At 46.8% G+C, this 18,121-nt stretch overlaps 1 pseudogene; it reads right to left on the bottom strand.

Moving 5' to 3' along the window:
- Nucleotides 1-9,980: 9,980 nt before the first annotated feature.
- Nucleotides 9,981-17,023, bottom strand: LOC139017285 (zinc finger protein 418 pseudogene; annotated as a pseudogene).
- Nucleotides 17,024-18,121: the final 1,098 nt, after the last annotated feature.

Raw genomic sequence — 18,121 nt, 5'->3', positions numbered from 1 at the left:
CTGCCTCCTGCACGCCCCCTACTGGGGATGTGCCCCCAACCAAGGTTCATGCCCTTGACTGGAATCCAACCCGAGACCCTTGAGTCCTCCGAAGCTCTATCCACTGAGCCAAACCTGTGAGGCCAGCTCAGGACATCTTAATCTACGAGTTATTGCCCCCTGTTGGCCAAACACCTGAACAGCTGTAGGCTATTCCCCAATCTGACAATGCTTCTGTAAACCCTACCCTTTGAAGTGTATGTCTCCACCTTGCCTTAGGACAATTTGTGTTAATAAAAAGCACTGGGTCCTGAGACAAGAAGGAAAAAGAACTAAGAACTTGGAGTCTTTAGGTCCTTTAGCTGAAGTTCCTCTGAACCCCAATGCCTTTCAAAATTATCTTTCATCTTTGGACTCCTACTTAATCTACACACAGCCTTTCTCCAGATTGCTGAACCCTTTGTAATGCTGGGACAAGAACCCCGGCATGTATGTATACAGTATGTATACATGCGGTTATAATACATATGAGTGTATATTTAGATATATTTACACATTTATATTATGTACATATGTGTGTATATATTTACATACACACACAACTGTATGTATCTAGCATAACTATATACACAGAAACACAGTCACACACATCTATCATCTTCGTATTCTTTTTCCTATGTATCCCCTGTTAGTGTAAAAACATTCAAGCCTGTAAAGAATTTTTGTGATTTTATTTGAGACAAACTATTCGCAATTGCCAGGAAGCAGTATCTCAATGGATTGGGATAGTGCTCCTGAGGATGGCAGGATCCTTAGATGGGTGTAGGATAGTTAACACTCAACAATTAACTTGATAAAAATAACAATGAAGGAATTTGTGTATCTGTCCAGGGGCTAAGGCACATTAGGTTGTGCCCCAAGGGGTTCAACCACAGGGAAGTTATAAATTACCCAGACATTTCAAGGATTTGTTATTGTAGATGCAAAAAGACAGACAGGCTCAGTTATGGTTGACCTTGTCAGTGAAGATACTTGCCTAGGATGTAACTACCCACCATAACTGCTTTTAGTTAAAAGTTTAATTTCATTCCATCCTTTGTGATTACTATAGTTCTCTGAGTTTGCAAGACCACCATGCAAACTTGTCAGGTCAGCATGGGGCCCCTTTCGTCCACACTCTCAGTGTGTCCATCTTAAAAATTAAAAGGTCATATGATACCTCCAGGTTCAGTCAAACAGCTAAGGTTCATTTCAACCACTTCCCTTTATTCCTTTTCCTTAAAAAAATCATTTTTTTTTTCATTCGTTTTGGAGAGGGAGAGGAGAAAGAGATAGAAACATCAATGATAAGAGAGAATCATTGATTGGCCGCCTCCTGCATGCCCCCCACCTTGGGATGGAGTCCACAACCTGGGCATGTGCCCTTGACCAGAATCAAAGCCAGAACCCTTCAGTCTGCAGGTCCACGCCCTCCCTTTCCATATGTAATTTCCTTCTCCAAAAGTGAAAAACCAGCCTTCAATTATCTACAATATATTTACTTAATCCTAGAATACATGGAATATACTTGCATAATTGCTAACTATGCTATGGAAAAGAAATCTACTACATAGAGTTCAATATTCGTTAGAACCTGAGAGTATAAAGGGAAAATACTGGTTCAATACATACTCCCCTTTTCACTGTGTCTGACATTCATTTCAGGTTCATTTTCTCCCAATTGTTTTCTGTGTTAGAGTTTTCCCCTTTTATTCTTGATTTTATTCATTAAAAAGGTTGGGCAGGGGTCCTCAAACTTATTAAACAGGGGGCCATTTCACTGTCCCTCAGACCATTGGAGGGCCGGACTATAGTCCCCCCCCCCCAAAAAAAAACTATGAACCAATTCCTATGCACACTACACATATCTTATTTTGAAGTAAGAAAACAAAACGGGGGGGTGGTGGGGCAAAAAAAAAAAAAAAAAAAAACAAAACAAAACAAAAAAAAAACAAAACAAAACGGGAACAAATACTGAAAGGACAGAATGGGACTGATAGCTGTGTCCCTGACCCCTCTTCCTACAAAAAAACCACAGAATGTGCCACTTACCCAGCCCTCCCTTAAGTCAGCCAATGGGAATGCAAGGGGAACTAACCCAAGGCCAAAAGTATGCTGACCACCACGTCTTTGTGTAACCAGAACCTAGTCACACCTTGCCTTTGCTTCACTAGCCCCTAGCCCTCACCCAACCAATTAGAAGAATGCCCCCACCTCCAAACCCCAAGCTGTATAAAATCTTTGTTCTTTTGAGAGTTGGGGCTCACTGGCATCCTGCTGCTGCGTCGATAGAGGCAGAGTGACTGGGCTCGAGCTTGAATAAAGGCTCTTTGCTTTTGCATCAGACTCCAGGATCTCCAGCGAAGTTCTGGTCAGGATCTCCAGCGAAGTTCTGGTTAGGAACTCCAGCGAAGTTCTGGTCAGGATCTCCAACCAAGTTCTGGTGCCATGTTCTCTCGCTAGGTTCTCCAGCCAGGTTCTCCAGGTTCAGTCACCAGGTTCTATCCAGGTTCTTTTGCCATGTTCTGTCTAGGTTCTCCAGTGAAGTTCTGTAGCCAGGTTCTGTCCAGGATCTTTTGCCATGTTCTCTGGCTAGGTTCTGGTTAGGATCTGATGAGGATCTGATGAGGATGTGATAAGGATCTGATGATCACTGTCCTGTTACATCTATATTTATACCAGCGGATTTTAATCCTGTCAATTTCTATTACAAAGGTTAGGGCGTTTCTTATCTCCATTCCAGGGAGTAAAGATTATATAGTTTAACTACCCGCCTGGCACTTAATTAAGGGGTTGTATCCCCTCCCTAACCTCAGGGAAAAATCCCCACCTGGGGAAACAACCTTTCTCGGAGAGGTGACCTTGGTTAAAACACATGGTGCTAAGGAGAGCAAACATATTAAGAACAGTATGCTATATATGCCAGGTCCCTTGAAACATATGCTATGCAGATGTTTCTTTCCTGCAGCGACTGTGTCAAGCAGCAAGGATGGACCGGCTTCCGGCAGTTCCTGGGTTACCTTTCCCAAGTTTCTTTTTGTATAATCGTATAGATGATATATATTTTCTTATTTCTCCTTTCTTTCGCAAAAGGTGGCATAATTTCTCAGATTTTGCTTTTACATTTAACTGTATATTTTGGAAGCCATTCCATATCAGTTTATAGAAATTGTTCTTTTTAAAAAATATATATTTTATTGATTTTTTACAGAGACGAAAGGAGGATAGAGAGTTAGAAACATCCATGAAAGAGAAACATCAATCAGCTGCCTCCTGCACACTCCGTGCCTTTCACCGGAATTGAACCTGGGACCCTTGAGTCCGCAGGCCCATGCTCTACCCACTGAACCAAACTGGTTACGGCTAAGGAACATTTTTTATTCTTTTTTTGTGTGTGTGAAGCATCTGTTCATGTCTTTGACTTATGCATCATGTTTCTGCAACTTTCCCCCCTCAATTTTTAAAAATTCTTGTATGTTAGAGATGTTATACATTCAGGTATGTTACATGTTATAGTTTCTCCCAGCTTGTCATTTATTTTAGACTTTCCTTGTTTTATTATAATAAAATAATTGTATTTTCATATAAAGAAATTTATTACTCTTTTATTGCTCCTGGATGAATTTGCTTTTTATTAAACCCAGGAATGTTCAATTATAATAAACTCTTTTTGCTATAAATGAAATATTTGAGCTTAAAATAATGTGAATTATAGTAACCTACTTTCCATTTTCAAATAATTTTTCACTTAAAAAAATGTTCTGGAAAAAAGCAATCATTTAAGAAGTAAATAAAAACAAATCTAAGGGCACAGGCTCCAATTTGGCTCAGCAGGGCACTGGTCAGAGGCCCATAACCCTTAGCAGCAGTAACAAGGCTTGTCTGCTGCTCAAGAACTATGGCAGCAGCAGCAACAGCAGCAAACCTGGAGGAAGGTCTCCATTACCCTTCCCTGTGCTGTACAGACTTTTATAGACAGAACACTAGAGGCCCGGTGCACAAAAATTTGTGCTCTGCGGGGGGGCAGGGCCCACCAGCCCGGCCTGTGCCCTCTCACAGTCTGGGACCCCTCAGGAGATAATGACCTGCTGGCTTAGGCCTGCTCCCGAGTGGCAGAGGGCACGCCCAATCCCTAGGTGCAGTCCCTGGTCGGGCTCAGAGCAGGGCTGATTGGGGAGTTGGGGCACCGCCCCATCATGCACAGAGCAGGGCGGATCAGGAGGTTGCTATGCCACCCCCAGTCACGCTCAGGGTAGGGCCGATTGGGGGGTTGGGGCACCACCCCTGTCATACTCAAGGCAGGGTCGATGGGGAGGTTGCGGCACCACCCCCTGTCACGCACAGAGCAGGGCCGATCAAGGGGTTGAGGTGCTCCCTCCTGTCACGCACAGAGCAGGGCTGACCAGGGGGTTGAGGAGCTCCCCCCTGTCACTCACAGAGTAGGGCCGATAGGGGAGTTGGGGCACTGCCTCCTGTCACACACAGAGCAGGGCGGATCAGGGCATTGGGGCGCTGCACCCTGTCACACTCAGGGCAGGGCCCATGGGGAGGTTATGGCTCTACCCTGTCACACACAGAGCAAGGCCTGTGGAGGGGGGTTGGGGTGCCAGCCTCTATCACCCACAGAGCTGGGCCAATCAGGGGGTTGGGGCACTGCCACTGTCACACTCAGGACAGAGCCGATGGAGAGGTTATGGCTCTACCCTGCCACACACAGAGCAGGGTCCGTGTGGGGGAGGTTGGGGCGCCACACCCTGTCACACACAGAGCAAGGCCGATCAGGGGGTTGGGGTGCTGCCATTGTCACACACAGAGCAGGGCCGCTCAGGTGGTTGGTGGGCCGCACCCTGTCAAATCACAGAGCCAGAAGTCGATCAGGGGATTGGGGAGCTCCCCCCTATCAGGCACAGAGCTGGACTGATCAGGGGGTTGGGGCGCCTTTCCCTGTCACGAACAGAGCAGGGCAGATAGGGAGGTTGTGGCCCCGCCCCATCACACACAGAGCCACAGGGCGATCAGGGGGTTGGGGAGCTCCCCCCTGTCACACAGAGAGCCACAGGGCGATCAGGGGATTGGGAAGCTCCCCCCTATCACACAGAGAGCCACAGGGCGATCAGGGGATTGGGGAGCTCCCCCCTATCAGGCACAGACCAGGACTGATCAAGGGGTTGGGGTGCCTTCCCCAGTCACAAACAGAGCAGGGTGGCTAGGGATGTTGTGGCCCCACCCCCGGTCACTCACAGAGCCACAAGGCGATCAGGGGGTTTGGGCGCTGCCCTGTCACGCTGATCCCGGTGCCAGGAGCCTCGCTGCTCCGCTGATCCCGGTGCCGGGAGGCATATTACCCTTTTACTATATAGAATAGAGGCCTGGTGCATGGGTGGGGACCGGCTGGTTTACCCTGAAGGGTGTCCTGGATCAGCGTGGGGGTCCCCACTGGGGTGCCTGGCCAGCCTGGGTGAGGGGCTGAGGGCCGTTTTCAGGCTGGTGGGTGACTAAAGCTCCCAACTTCTCCTTTTTTCTTTTTCTTTTTTTCTATTCTGGGCCAGCTTTAGCTCTGAGGCCTCGCTGCTGAAAGCAGGTTTCTGGCCTTTACCTTCTGTATTTGATACAATGTTGCGGTCCGGCTGGCTGAAGCCCGGCTGATTGAAAGCTGGTTTCTAGGGTTTTGTTTAGCTTCTATATTTGCAATATAGTTGCTTAGAGTTGCAGCTGAGAGGCCGGCAAGTCAGGCGGGGAAAGTTGGAGTTTGCCATCACTGGAGCAAGCAAGCCTCCCTGTTCGCTTCAGTGCATGGCTGCGCCGGCAGCCAACTTGGCTGACAGTTAATCTGCATAAGGATATGCTGATTACCAATTGGGAAGGGTAGCGGTCATACGCTAACTACCATGTTTCTCTTTTATTAGTGTAGATTCTCATTGTCCCCAGCTCCATAATGAAATTCGGTTTCAAGTCACCTCTGTGATACACTGTTGCCATCCCCCTCACACACCAATATGAAAAGCATTTATTCCACAAATTGCATTACTGCAATACTCTAAGCCTGGCCATCCTCCCTCCTTCACCTACTGACGGAGAACCCCATGGTTGCTTTACCTGTGATAAAACTATTCATGCTCCTAGTGGACCTTTTAGATACTCCTTTGGATATCCTTTGTTTGTTTGTGGATGGTTCATGCCTGAAGAGAAAAAGTAAAAAGTGCCAAACAGGTTATGCTATCACAGACTTGAATATACCTTTAAGCTTCTCACAGAAAATTGGGTTTGAATTGTGTGGGTCCACTCATATGTGGATTTTTTTCAGTAAATACATAGTCAATTCTATACCCCATGTTTAAAATTCATGGATTCAAGCGAGGAGCAAAAACAGTGTTTTCTCTCTGTGGTTGGGGATCTGCAGATGTGGAGGGCTGACTGTAGGCACTGTTCGATGTCATCCTATATAATAAAACCCCAATATGCAAATTGACCGAACAGCAGAATGAGTGGTCGCTATGATGTGCACTGAAAACCGGGGACAGATGCCTAACACAGGAGCTGCCTCTGTTGGTCAGTGTGCTCCCACAGGGGGAGCGTCGCTCAGCCAGAAGCTGGACTCACGGCTTGTGAGCGAAATGACAGTGGTGTGAGCCTCTACTGCCTCCGCTGCAGGTGGGAAGGAAGGATCGAGGGGTCCTGGACTGCGAGAGCCTGAGACTATGAGAGCCCTGGACTGTGAGAGGGATATCCAATTGGGAGAGGGCCTAAGCCGGCAGGCAGACATCCCATAGCAGTGATTCTCAACATTCCTAATGCTGTGACCCTTTAATCCAGTTCCTCATGTTGTGGTGACTCCCAACCATAAAATTATTTTTGTTGCTACTTCATAGCTGTAATGTTACTACTGTTGTGAATCATAATGTAAATCTGATATGCAGGATGTATTTTCATTGTTTGTGACCCACAGGTTGAGAATCACTGCAAGGGGTCCCAGACTGAGAGAGGGCACAGGCCAGGCTGAGGACAACCAACTCCAGCCCCCAGTGCATGAATATCATGCACATCCATGGATTGAACAACCATGAATTTTGGTATCCACTGGGTGGTCCTGGAACCAATCCCCCGTGGACACCAAGGTATGATTGTAGTTAAGCTTTTGGAGAATCAAACGTTACACTCAAATTTTCCACTATGGCAAAATGGGGGTTGGTGCCCTAACCCCTATGTTGTTCAAGGTACAAGTGTTTGCTAATGCAAGAAAGCATTCCATTACATGGATGTACCCAAACTAATTTATCCACCATTGAAAATATTTTTGTATTGATGTGCTCTTCCCAATTCTTTTGTATTCTGAACTATGATATAATCATTATCCTTTAATGTACATTTTACAATTTGGTTATTTCTTGAGAATAGCTGAATTTGGATTGATGGGTAAAATGCAAACGTGTGTGTTTGTTTTAAAAAAATTAAAAAGCTGAACCGTCAGCCAGTGAGATTTTTATTAGTTTATGATCCCAAGAATAACCCGTGTGTCACCTGGTTCACACCGAGGCCCACACTGTGAATTAGCATGCCTTTCCATCTTTGCTGGATCAGGAGGTCGGCCAAGTGAAAATGGTGTCATATTAATAGCTCACTAGAAATTCTGGGGTTACTGGTAAAGGTTAACTTTCTTTTTGTATGTCCAGCTGGATTCGTGATGCTGTTTTCTAGAGAGATGGTTTCTGTGCTGTAGGGGGGCCAGTCTGTGAGAAGATGGGGCCTTACCATTGCCGTCCTCTCCTACTGTTCCATACCTCACACAGAGGCCCCAGGACAGGGAGAGGGAGGGCTCTCATGTTTATGCCATGTGGGGACAGTGCAATAAAAAATAGCCACAGAAGAAAAGAACTTGCTCTCATTATACACAGTGAAGAATGGGAAGTCGTTCTAGAGGCAGAAAACTGTTAACTACAAGAAGAAGCTGAGAAGGTGTCCTATGAGAAATGGACAAGGACACAATTCACACAGCATAGAGACAGGGGGACAGGTCCAGAGACACAGGCAGAGCAGGACGTGGCTGACAATGAGGCAGCAGAACTGAGGAAGAGTCTTTAACCAGAAGCCCCCAGGAGCAGCACAGTCTGTGGTTGTGTCACTATTAGCCCTGTGATTTGGGACAGTTTAGCTCACTCTGCTAAGCCTTATCTTCCTGTTCTATAAAATGGGCTAACAACACTAGTACATCATGGCAATGTTGCGGGAACTGAGAACTGTGTAAGCCACTGTCTTACTATATTTAAAGTCTCAACAAACTTTCCTTCTCAGAAACTATATCTCATGGTGAAAGGAGCTGCTATTCTTTGAAAGGTCATCTAGTTAATGCAAATTTCAACTCAGGGCTCTTGTCACATTGCAGTGCTTCCTTTGCAGCGGTTCTCAACCTTGGGGCGCGACCCCTGTGGGGGTCGAACGACCCTTTCACAGAACACATATATAATTACATAATGTTTTTGTGATTAATTCCGATGCTTTAATTATGTTCAATTTGTAACAATGTAATTGGGGGTCACCACAACATGAGAAACTGTATTAAAGCATCGCGGCATTAGGAAGGTTGAGAACCACTGCTCTAAACTGACTGTAAAGATCAGTCCCAAGTTGGTTCATTTTTCCCTTCCCCTCAGTGCCTCATCTTGATAACCTCTGCAGCCGACTGTGATGTCCCCAAGAATGACCTATTTCATCCTGGCTGGTTTGGCTCAGTGGATAGAGCGTCAGCCTGCGGACTGGGGGTCCTAGGTTCGATTCCCGTCAAGGGCATGTACCTTGGTTGAGGGCATAGACCCAGTCGAGGGGGGGGGGGGCGAGAGGTGTGGAGGAGGCAGCTGTTCGATGTTTCTCTCTCATCGATGTTTCTAACTCTCTATCCTATCCTTCTCCCTTCCTCTCTGTAAAAAATCAATAAAAATATATTTTTAAAAAATGACCTATCTCCAAGTAGTCCTATAGCCCCATGCATACACTGCCAACTCCTCTCTAACAAACGAGCCAATAATACAAACTTGGGAAAGGATAGTTTCTTTTCAATGAACAGTGCTGGGAAAACTAGATACTCACATCCAAAGAATGAAATAAGATCCTTATCTTAAGTCAATTGTTCATTTTATTTTATTCCAATATGAAAAACACTTATCCTACAAAGCAAAAAAGACAACACAAAATGAGTGAAATTCTAACCTGCATTTTTGTTTCACTGTCGGTTTGTTAAAGATACTTGCCAAAATTCATAGATTTGGCAGAACATATGCTCAGACATTTAACCAAATATAGAGATAGCAAATGGACATCTGAAAAAAGGCTCACCATAAAGCCTTAGAAAAAATGCAAACAGAGAACAGTGATATAGCATGACAAAGTTACAAAAAGGTTTAAATAAGCCGAAACCGGTTTGGCTCACTGGATAGAGCGTAGGCCTGCGGACTAGAGGGTCCCGGGTTCGGTTCCAGTCAAGGGCATGTGCCTGGGTTGCGGGCACATCCCCGGTGGGAGATGTGCAGGAGGCAGCTGATCGATGTTTCTCTCTCATCGATGTTTCTGGCTCTCTATCTCTCTCCCTTCCTCTCTGTAAAAAAATCAATAAAATATATTTTTAAAAAAAGAAAAAAAAAAGGTTTAAATAAAGGACTGAGCAAACCTTTTGTAGATGTGGAGGAATTAACTCTGACATACACTGCTGGAAGAATGCAAAAATATGCAATTGGCTTAAATCACAACTTCCTAATTTCTTTAAGTTAAACATTCTCCTCTCCTCTGACTTGGACATCGTATTATGAGTTATTGATAAAGATAAATGAAACCTATCTCCATTTTAAGAATTATGCACAATCTCTATTAAGCCAGTGATTCTGTAGTAATTATGCTTTGCCCTAAACCCTACTATCCTATATACCCAAGTGACCATCACCCATGAACATGCAGACATTAGCACACATGGCCCTTTGCAAGATCTTTGAAAGTAATTCCTTTCAAAAGTATAGGCACAGCTGCAAAGTCTCTGATGACAACGAAAGTAACTGTTTCTGGCAAAATATTTCCCACATTCACTGCAATCCTGAGCCCTTTCTCCTGTGAACTCTCTGATGAAGATGCAACTGAATGTTCAGCGCAAATGATTTTCCACATTCAGTGCACTCATAAGGCCTTTCTCCGGTGTGAAGACCCTCATGATAATGGAGGCTATTCTTACTGGTAAAAGATTTCCCACACTGACTGCACTCATAAGGCCTTTCTCCGGTGTGCATTCTCTGATGATAACTGAGGCTGCTCTTACTGGTAAAAGATTTCCCACACTGACTGCACTCATAAGGCCTTTCTCTAGTGTGAAGTGTCTGATGATTACGGAGGCCATCACTAGTGGTAAAAGATTTCCCACACTGACTGCACTCATAAGGCCTTTCTCCAGTGTGAAGTCTCTGATGACGACGGAGGCCATTACTAGTGGTAAAAGATTTCCCACACTGACTGCACTCATAAGGCCTTTCTCCAGTGTGAAGTCTCTGATGACGACGGTGGCTCCTCCTACTGGTAAAAGATTTCGCACACTGACTGCACTCATATGGCCTTTCTCCAGTGTGAAGTCTCTGATGATTACGGAGGCCATCACTAGTGGTAAAAGATTTCCCACACAGACTGCACTCATAAGGCCTTTCTCCAGTGTGATGTCTCTGATGATAACTGAGCTGAAAATTCCTGACAAAAGATTTCCCACATTCATTGCACTTATAAGGCTTTTCTCCAGTGTGAAGTTTCTGATGATAACGGAGGCCATCACTAGTGGTTAAAGATTTCCCACACTGACTGCACTCATAAGACCTTTCTCCAGTGTGACATTTATGATGATAACTCAACTCACACTTCCTGACAAAAGATTTCCCACATTCACTGCACTTATAAGGCCTTTCTCCAGTGTGGAGTCTCTGATGACGATAAAGACCAGAGATTCTGGTAAAATATTTTCCACATTCACCACACTCATATGGCTTTTCTCCAGTGTGAACTCTCCTGTGTTGAACGAGGCTTGAACTTTGGCTAAAGGATTTCCCACACTCATCACATTCATATGGCTTTTCTCCAGTGTGAACTCTCTGGTGTTGCATGAGGCTTGAACTTTGGATAAAGAATTTCCCGCATTCGCCACACTCGTGAAGCTTTTCTTTCAAATGAAGTCGCTGGTGTAGAATAAGGGTGGATTGTTGTTTATAGCATTTCCCACATTCACTGCACTCGTATGGACTTTCTCCTGTGTGCAATTTCTGATGATAATGGAGATCAGAGATTTTTGTAAAAGATTTTTCACATTCACGGCACACAAAACACTGTAGTCCATTACAGACACCATGGTCCTGAGCAAGCGTCTGGTTGCAGCCAATGGCTTTCTGGCTGAAATAAAACTGCTTTGCACATGCTCCACACCTCAATAGTTTCAGGCTGTGTTGTGTTCCCTGCTGCTCAACCAAGTGGAAAATGTCTCTCAGGACTGGCCCACAACACTCACAGGGGTGGCTCTTCTGGGAGGACACAGCTCCATTGGGGTTCTTTGCCTGTGACACTGTCCCAGAAACATGCTGTTCAGTAGGTGCCTCCACATCCTCTGCTCCACAGCAGCAACCTAGAGAGGATATGAGTTCAAAGTTCTCCAGCATCACTTCGAGGAACAGGTGTCTCTGAGCCTCATCAAGGAGGCACCATTCCTTCTTAGAGAAGCGCACAGCAACATCCTCAAAGGTCACACGAACATCAGCTGGGGGCCTCTGTGGGTTGAACGTGGTGAGGGTGGCAGGACAGGAGGCAGCCAGGGGGACAGTGGTCCTTGTCCCAGGCCCAGCACTGGTCACCTGGGAGGCTGTTTGGTGGGGGCCAGGATGCTTGCACCTTCTCATTTTGGCATCTCCACCAAGACTCACTGCTCAGGATGCTCTGACCCACTTAGGTGATCCTGAGAGAAGAGGAAATGCCCATCACAAGGAGAACACTGGAAGTCAACTATTGACTGTATTTATACCGAGGCATATGCCCTTGACAGGAGTCAAACCTGGGAACCTTCAGTCCACAGGCCAACACTCTTCCACTAAGCCAAACTAGCTAGGGCCCACTGTTGACTTTAAAAAGGGCAAACAACTGCACTGCAAAGCATTTTTATCAGCAAGCGTAGCTTAAAAAGAGTTAGTTTACCCATGTCCTAAAGTATACGTGTTGCCTGGTTTTTGAAGTAATTTGGATGAGATAAACAGACTCATGTGTTTGGCCACAGAAATATAAGAGCATTGCTACTGATTTCAGATGAAAAGTTGTCTGGAGAAGATGGACCTTCTAACAGATGTAATTACAGAGAGACATAAAATAGCTTTGAGAGAAACATTTTTTTCCTAGCATAAAATTTTTTAAAATGGATAAATAAGCAGTAACAAAAAAGACATTCATAACATTAAAGAAACACTAACTATTAGGGAAAACCACCCCTGTAAAAATGAAAATTAAATATATCATGTTTAGTTAAAAGCAAAAATCTGAAATTGATGAGTTCAACAGTGGCCAGAATTGGCAGATCTCAGCAAGGCCCATGGAGCCACGTCACCACTTCCTCTAGCTCTTAATGCCACATCTGTCAGCTGTGAGCTGTGAGCTGTCAGCGCACTGGCTCACTCCAACAAGACTTCCCCGAGGCTCAGCAACAGAGAAGGAGAAACAGTTACCATGGCTCTGGAGATAATTTTGTGACAACACAAAGTCCTGTCCTACCTAGAGAAGATAAGGCTCTGAGAGAATTCTTGCTATAGATGTTCCCCATCTCCAGAGCAGAGAGGCCTATATGAAGCAGTGACTTAATTGAAGGGGTTGTTTCCTCAGATACCTTCCCACATTTATTGTCAACAGCCTCCTTCTAAATATACACTTACTGTCTGCACAAAATGGTAGTGCTTAATATGGAAAGTAAAACTCTGGAAATTTAATTTCGAAAAAAATACTAATGGATTGCTACACTATTACACTATCATCACATCTTCAACAGGAAGGGAAAGAACTTCACATGTGCACTAACTCAGACTACAAACTCCACCATTAAGAGGGGGACCGACTCAACCCAGTTTTCCTGGGGCTGCTCTGGAATGCTAGTCTGCCTCCTGGGCAACCTCTCAGTTCTGGGAAATCTTGGAAAACTGCCACTGGAGCTGCACAGGTCTCAGTGAGGACCAGGGAAAGTAACTGGATAAACTGCAGAAAATAAAAAGGTTCAGGCAGTAACTCGGTTCTCCCGGCTCCAAGGGATGGTAATTTCCATTAAACTAAGTGGTGACATCAGAGAAATCTGAGAATGATGAGGAGAGCCCAGCTGGAGAGAACCAAGCTTCAGGCAGGGGAATCGAGACATCTTCATGCCCAGGATGTGATTTTCTCAGGAGGGAGGTCATCCTGACCGGTGGGAGGGAGCAGAGGCCACTGTTACATACTCCTCTACTCGGGCCTGGACATATTTCTGAGTCTAACATCTGAAGTATGGACTAGAACTCACCTGAGTAGTGTCTCGTGGATCTTCTTAGGGAAGAAGAGCAGCTGGAGCTCAGTTACCTTGAAGGAAGCACAGAGAAAAATATTAACCTGTATACTTCCAAATTAGATTTATTGTATGCCAAAATGATAGTGCTTAATATAAAAAGTAAAACTCTGGAAATTTAATTTCAAAAAAATATTAATGGATCGGTAAACTGGTATACTCATTGGCACATCCACTCTTTCACAAATTCCTCATTTTGGGCCTCAAAGAACTAGGGAAATGTTTTTTATCGCATGAAAATGTTGATTTCTTTGTCTTCTTACTCAGTGCAGTAATTTCAACTGTATACTCTGTGAAATCTTTTTTTTTTAAATATATTTTATTGATTTTTTACAGAGAGGAAGGGAGAGGGATAGAGAGTAAGAAACATTGATGAGAGAGAAACATCAATCAGCTGCCTCCTGCACACCCCCTACTCGAGATGTGCTCGCAACCAAGGTACATGCCCTTGACGGGAATCAAACCTGGGATCTTTCAGTCTGCAGGCCGACGCTCTATCCACTGAGCCAAGCAGGTTTGGCTGTGAAATCTTTTTAAAAATTTTAATAGTAGTGGCCTGGTCCATGAAATTCATGCACATTAAAAGGTAATTAGAGGAAACAGTTTAATATTGCTATTTGGCCTTTATCTATAATATAAGTGTCAGAGATAAAAAAGAAATTAGTAAAATGTACATGAAAATCTTGCTCCTGTCAGAGTCTGGGGTGTGCCGTGAGACCCAGAGTCAAGTTTCCGCCCACCAGTGCGCTCCTCGAAATCACACGAGCCCCTGACCCAGCCGGCCCCACCCCCGTCAAGCCCCAACAGGCGGGGGGCCTAACCTCAGGGACCCTTCCACACCCCACTGGGTGGGTGGGGGGGCACATCCTCAGGTCCCCCAGCCCAGTGTGCAGGGCACAGCCTCAGGTCCCCAGGTGAATGCAAGTTGGGGGTCCAGCCTTAGCTCCCCTGCTCTAGGCCAGGGGCGTGCCTTCAGGTCCCCATCAAGCACCCCCCGCCCTCCTGGAGGAGGGTGTGGCCTGAGGATCTCTGGCCTGGTGCCAGGCCTGGGGGGCCCGGCCTGAGGTTACCTAGCCCAGTGCTGGGGTTGGGGGAGCTCTTTGAAGTCCCCCATCAAGCCCCGCCAGTTGGGGGATGCAGCCTCAGGTCCCTGCTGACTGCTTGGTAAGTCTCTTTACTTAACCTCTGCTTGGGTGCAGCCATCTTGTGTTACTAAAACCCCCGCCTCTGCTGTGGGTGCAGCCATCTTTGTGATGGTCGTTTTGCATATTCCCTCTTCATTAAATAGGATATTTGTATTGATTTCAGAGAGGAAGGGAGAGGGATGGAGAGAGAGATAGAAATATCAATGATGAGAGAGAATCATTGATCAGCTGCCTTTTGCACGCCCCACACTGGGGATTGAGCCTGCAACCCAGGCATGTGCCCTGACTGAGAATCAAACTGTGACCTCCTGGTCCATAGTTCAATGTTCAACCACTGAGCTGTGCTGGCTGGGCTGCACAACTGATTAGCCTCGCAACTGTTGCTTTCAACTTAGGGGCTGGGAATCTTGCCCTGAGCATGTACAGCTTAGGACCTGACAAACACCTCCAGTGGAAACTGCACATTGAATCTTGGGCTCATTTCCCTATGGTTCCCGCTTCCATTTCAAATTTCAGACTCCATGGCATCTCTGAACGTCAACGTCCTTCTTCCCAGCCTACTGAAATGCCACCTGTGCGCTCCTCGAAATCACAGGAGACCCAGCCAGCCCCAACACCGTCAAGCCCCACCAGGTGGGGGGCCCAGCCTCAGGTCCCATGGGCCTGCGCCAGGCAGGGGGCACAGCCTTAGGTCCCCTGGCCCAGTGCGGGGCGTGGGGTGGGGGTGGGGGGGTCGCACAGCCTTAGGGACGCTTCCAAGCCCAGCTGGGGGGGTGGGCACACATCCTCAGGTCCCCCAGCCCAGTGTGGAGGGCACAGCCTCAGGGGTGCTGTCAAACCCCGCCAGGTGGGAGGCACAGCTTGGTCTCTGCTCCTTGCTCTATGAGCTAGTAAATGCCCTGGGGGGAAGCACAGGTAAATGTGGGGCTTGCCTAGGTGCTCCCACATTCTCTCCAGCAATTTCCTTCAGGTCCTGTCTGACTTGATTTTTCTCTAATACCTTCAGGTGCTTTCAGTATTTTATTCAGCTTCTCTACGATATAAGCTACACCGTCACCCGCAGATGTGGAGGTTCGATGCACTTTATGCTCATCCACAAATGTCCTAAAGCTCCAAGGTACTGACGGTTTAGGTTTCATTCACTCCAGATTTCTGACTGTTTTCTTGCCCGTTCCTTACATGCTGGGGAGCACAAGAGACTTGGTTGGAAAGTTTGTAAGGAGGACATTCTGATAAAAGGGAAGTGTGTGGGAGGCCCCCTGCCCTGTTTACCAGAATGCCGACTTAGGGGAGTGTTGAAGGCGGTGCCCGTAATTATTCCCTGATCTTTGCAAACATATCTGTGCATATGCAGACCCCTGGGTGTTTACTGGAATCCTTATGCTCAATCCCTGGGTTCCCTTGCCTAGAGGACAGTGTAAACACATGTGTCCCCGCAAGGGTCTAAACCAGTGTTTCTCAACCTTCTGGTCCTTTAAATACAGTTCCGAATGTTGTGACCCAACCATAAAATTATTTTCGTTGCTACTTCATAACTGTTATGTTGTTACTGTTATGAATCATAATGTAAATATGTGCTATTCAGGATGGCTTTAGGCGACCCATGTGAAAGGGTCGTTCGACCGCCAAAGGGGTCGCGACCCACAGGTTGAGAACAGTTGGCTAAACTAATCCAACATATAAAAGCCAAGAGTTTGTTTTGGTTTAATCACTTAACCTTTTGAAATCCCAAGGGACTCATTCATGATTTTGGAAGCAGGTTAGGGGAGGACACTAAGCGTACCTCTCCCCTATCACCTGTGTTTCCACGGCCACATCTAAAGCTTTCCGGGCTTCAGTGTAAGTGGGACACGATGTACCTACACCCGCTCTCAGCCAAATCCAGTGCCCTCATTTGGTTCTTCCTGTTCCGCAAGGCATCGCAGTGGCATTTAACCCAGGGGGCACTCCGCTCGGGCAGAGACTTGCTTCCCTTGGTCTTCAGAACACTGTTTCTCCGGCCCTTCCCTTCCCTTCCCTCTCTGCTTCTCTTCCTCCCCGGCCCTCGTTGCCCAGTGCCCGTCTGGGGAGCTGCCTCCCGGGCCCGCCAGACTCACCTGCCACACTTCCACTTCGCGTTTCCCTTTGTGTCCCGCAAGGAAAGGCCGCCGGCGCTCCTCGGGCTCCCTCCGGACCGGCTCCGGGGGGACGGGTCTAGCCCTGAACTTCTGAGGGGCCCGCGGCCGCCTCGCAGACGGTGAACAGCGCTCGGACGCGTCCAGCGCGCACCAACTCCACCAGCCGGGCGCGCGCCTCCATCACCGGAAGCTCCGTCCTGGAGGCCCGCCCTCGTGGGCGGGGCCACCTCGTCCCGCCGCGTTACAGACAAAGCCCGACCCCGCCGTCCAGGCTGCTGTAGGCGCTCGGCCGGACCCTGGGGCTGTGGGGACCGGAAGGGAAGCCCCACGTCCTCGGGGGCGGTGCTACCCCGTCCTGCCTGGTTAAAGTTCAAGCTGCGAGCCCTGTTCTGTGCAGTGAGTGCTGGTGGTCTGGGGTGTTGTTGTTAGAAATGCTCCTAAAAGGCGCCACAGAAACTTGAGAATCGCTCGGTAAGGCCAAGGTACTTCTCCGAAAGCGTGCAAGGCCAACAGGAAAATGTGCCCAGCCGAGCACCCTGAAGGGGAAGCCAGTCCTCCATGTCACTGACTCATGACTCCCCCCCCCGCCCCCCCACTGATTGGTTTAAGGGCGTGGCTTCCCAATCTGGCGCGAATGGCGATTCCAGGTCCAATGGAGTACCAGGAAATGGGGCTTAACTAAGTACAAGGACGTGGAACAATAGCAACAAAGTTGATGTAAGGCTCTATAAGGAGGAAGAAGTTAGTAATGTTAACGTAAAAAAACCATTGAGAAAATTTTTGTGAGTTTGATCAAACTGTCCATATATGCCGGGAAGCAGAACCTCAATGAATTGAGATAATGCTCCGGAGAATGGAGGGGTTCCATTCTTATTTATACATTTGCAATCAAAGGAGGGACGTAGGTGGGTTACATGAAATTCATTGGTGATAGATTAAGGAGGAGGGATAAAGCAAAACAGGAGAAACCCCTGGGATTGGATAAAAAGTAAAATGATGGACACATACTTAGATGGGTGCAGGACAATTCACATGATAATGAAGGAATTTGTGGTATCTGTCCTTGCACCTAGCAGATTTGGTTGTGCCCCAGGGGCTGCAGTAAAAGGGAAGTTACAAGTTACCCAGACATTTCAAAGGTATGTTATCATAGATGCAAAAAGACAGATAGGCTCAGTTAAGGTAAAGGTTGACCCTGTCAGTGAAGATACTGGCCTAGGACGTAACTGCCCACCATAACTGCTTTTAAAGTTTAATTACATTCC

The sequence above is a fragment of the Myotis yumanensis genome, unplaced genomic scaffold, assembly GCF_028538775.1.
Source record: "Myotis yumanensis isolate MYYU_CA2020_CCGP unplaced genomic scaffold, mMyoYum1.0.hap1 SCAF_10, whole genome shotgun sequence".
NCBI classification, from domain to species: domain Eukaryota; kingdom Metazoa; phylum Chordata; class Mammalia; order Chiroptera; family Vespertilionidae; genus Myotis; species Myotis yumanensis.
This window is presented reverse-complemented; position numbering and strand designations above follow the sequence as displayed.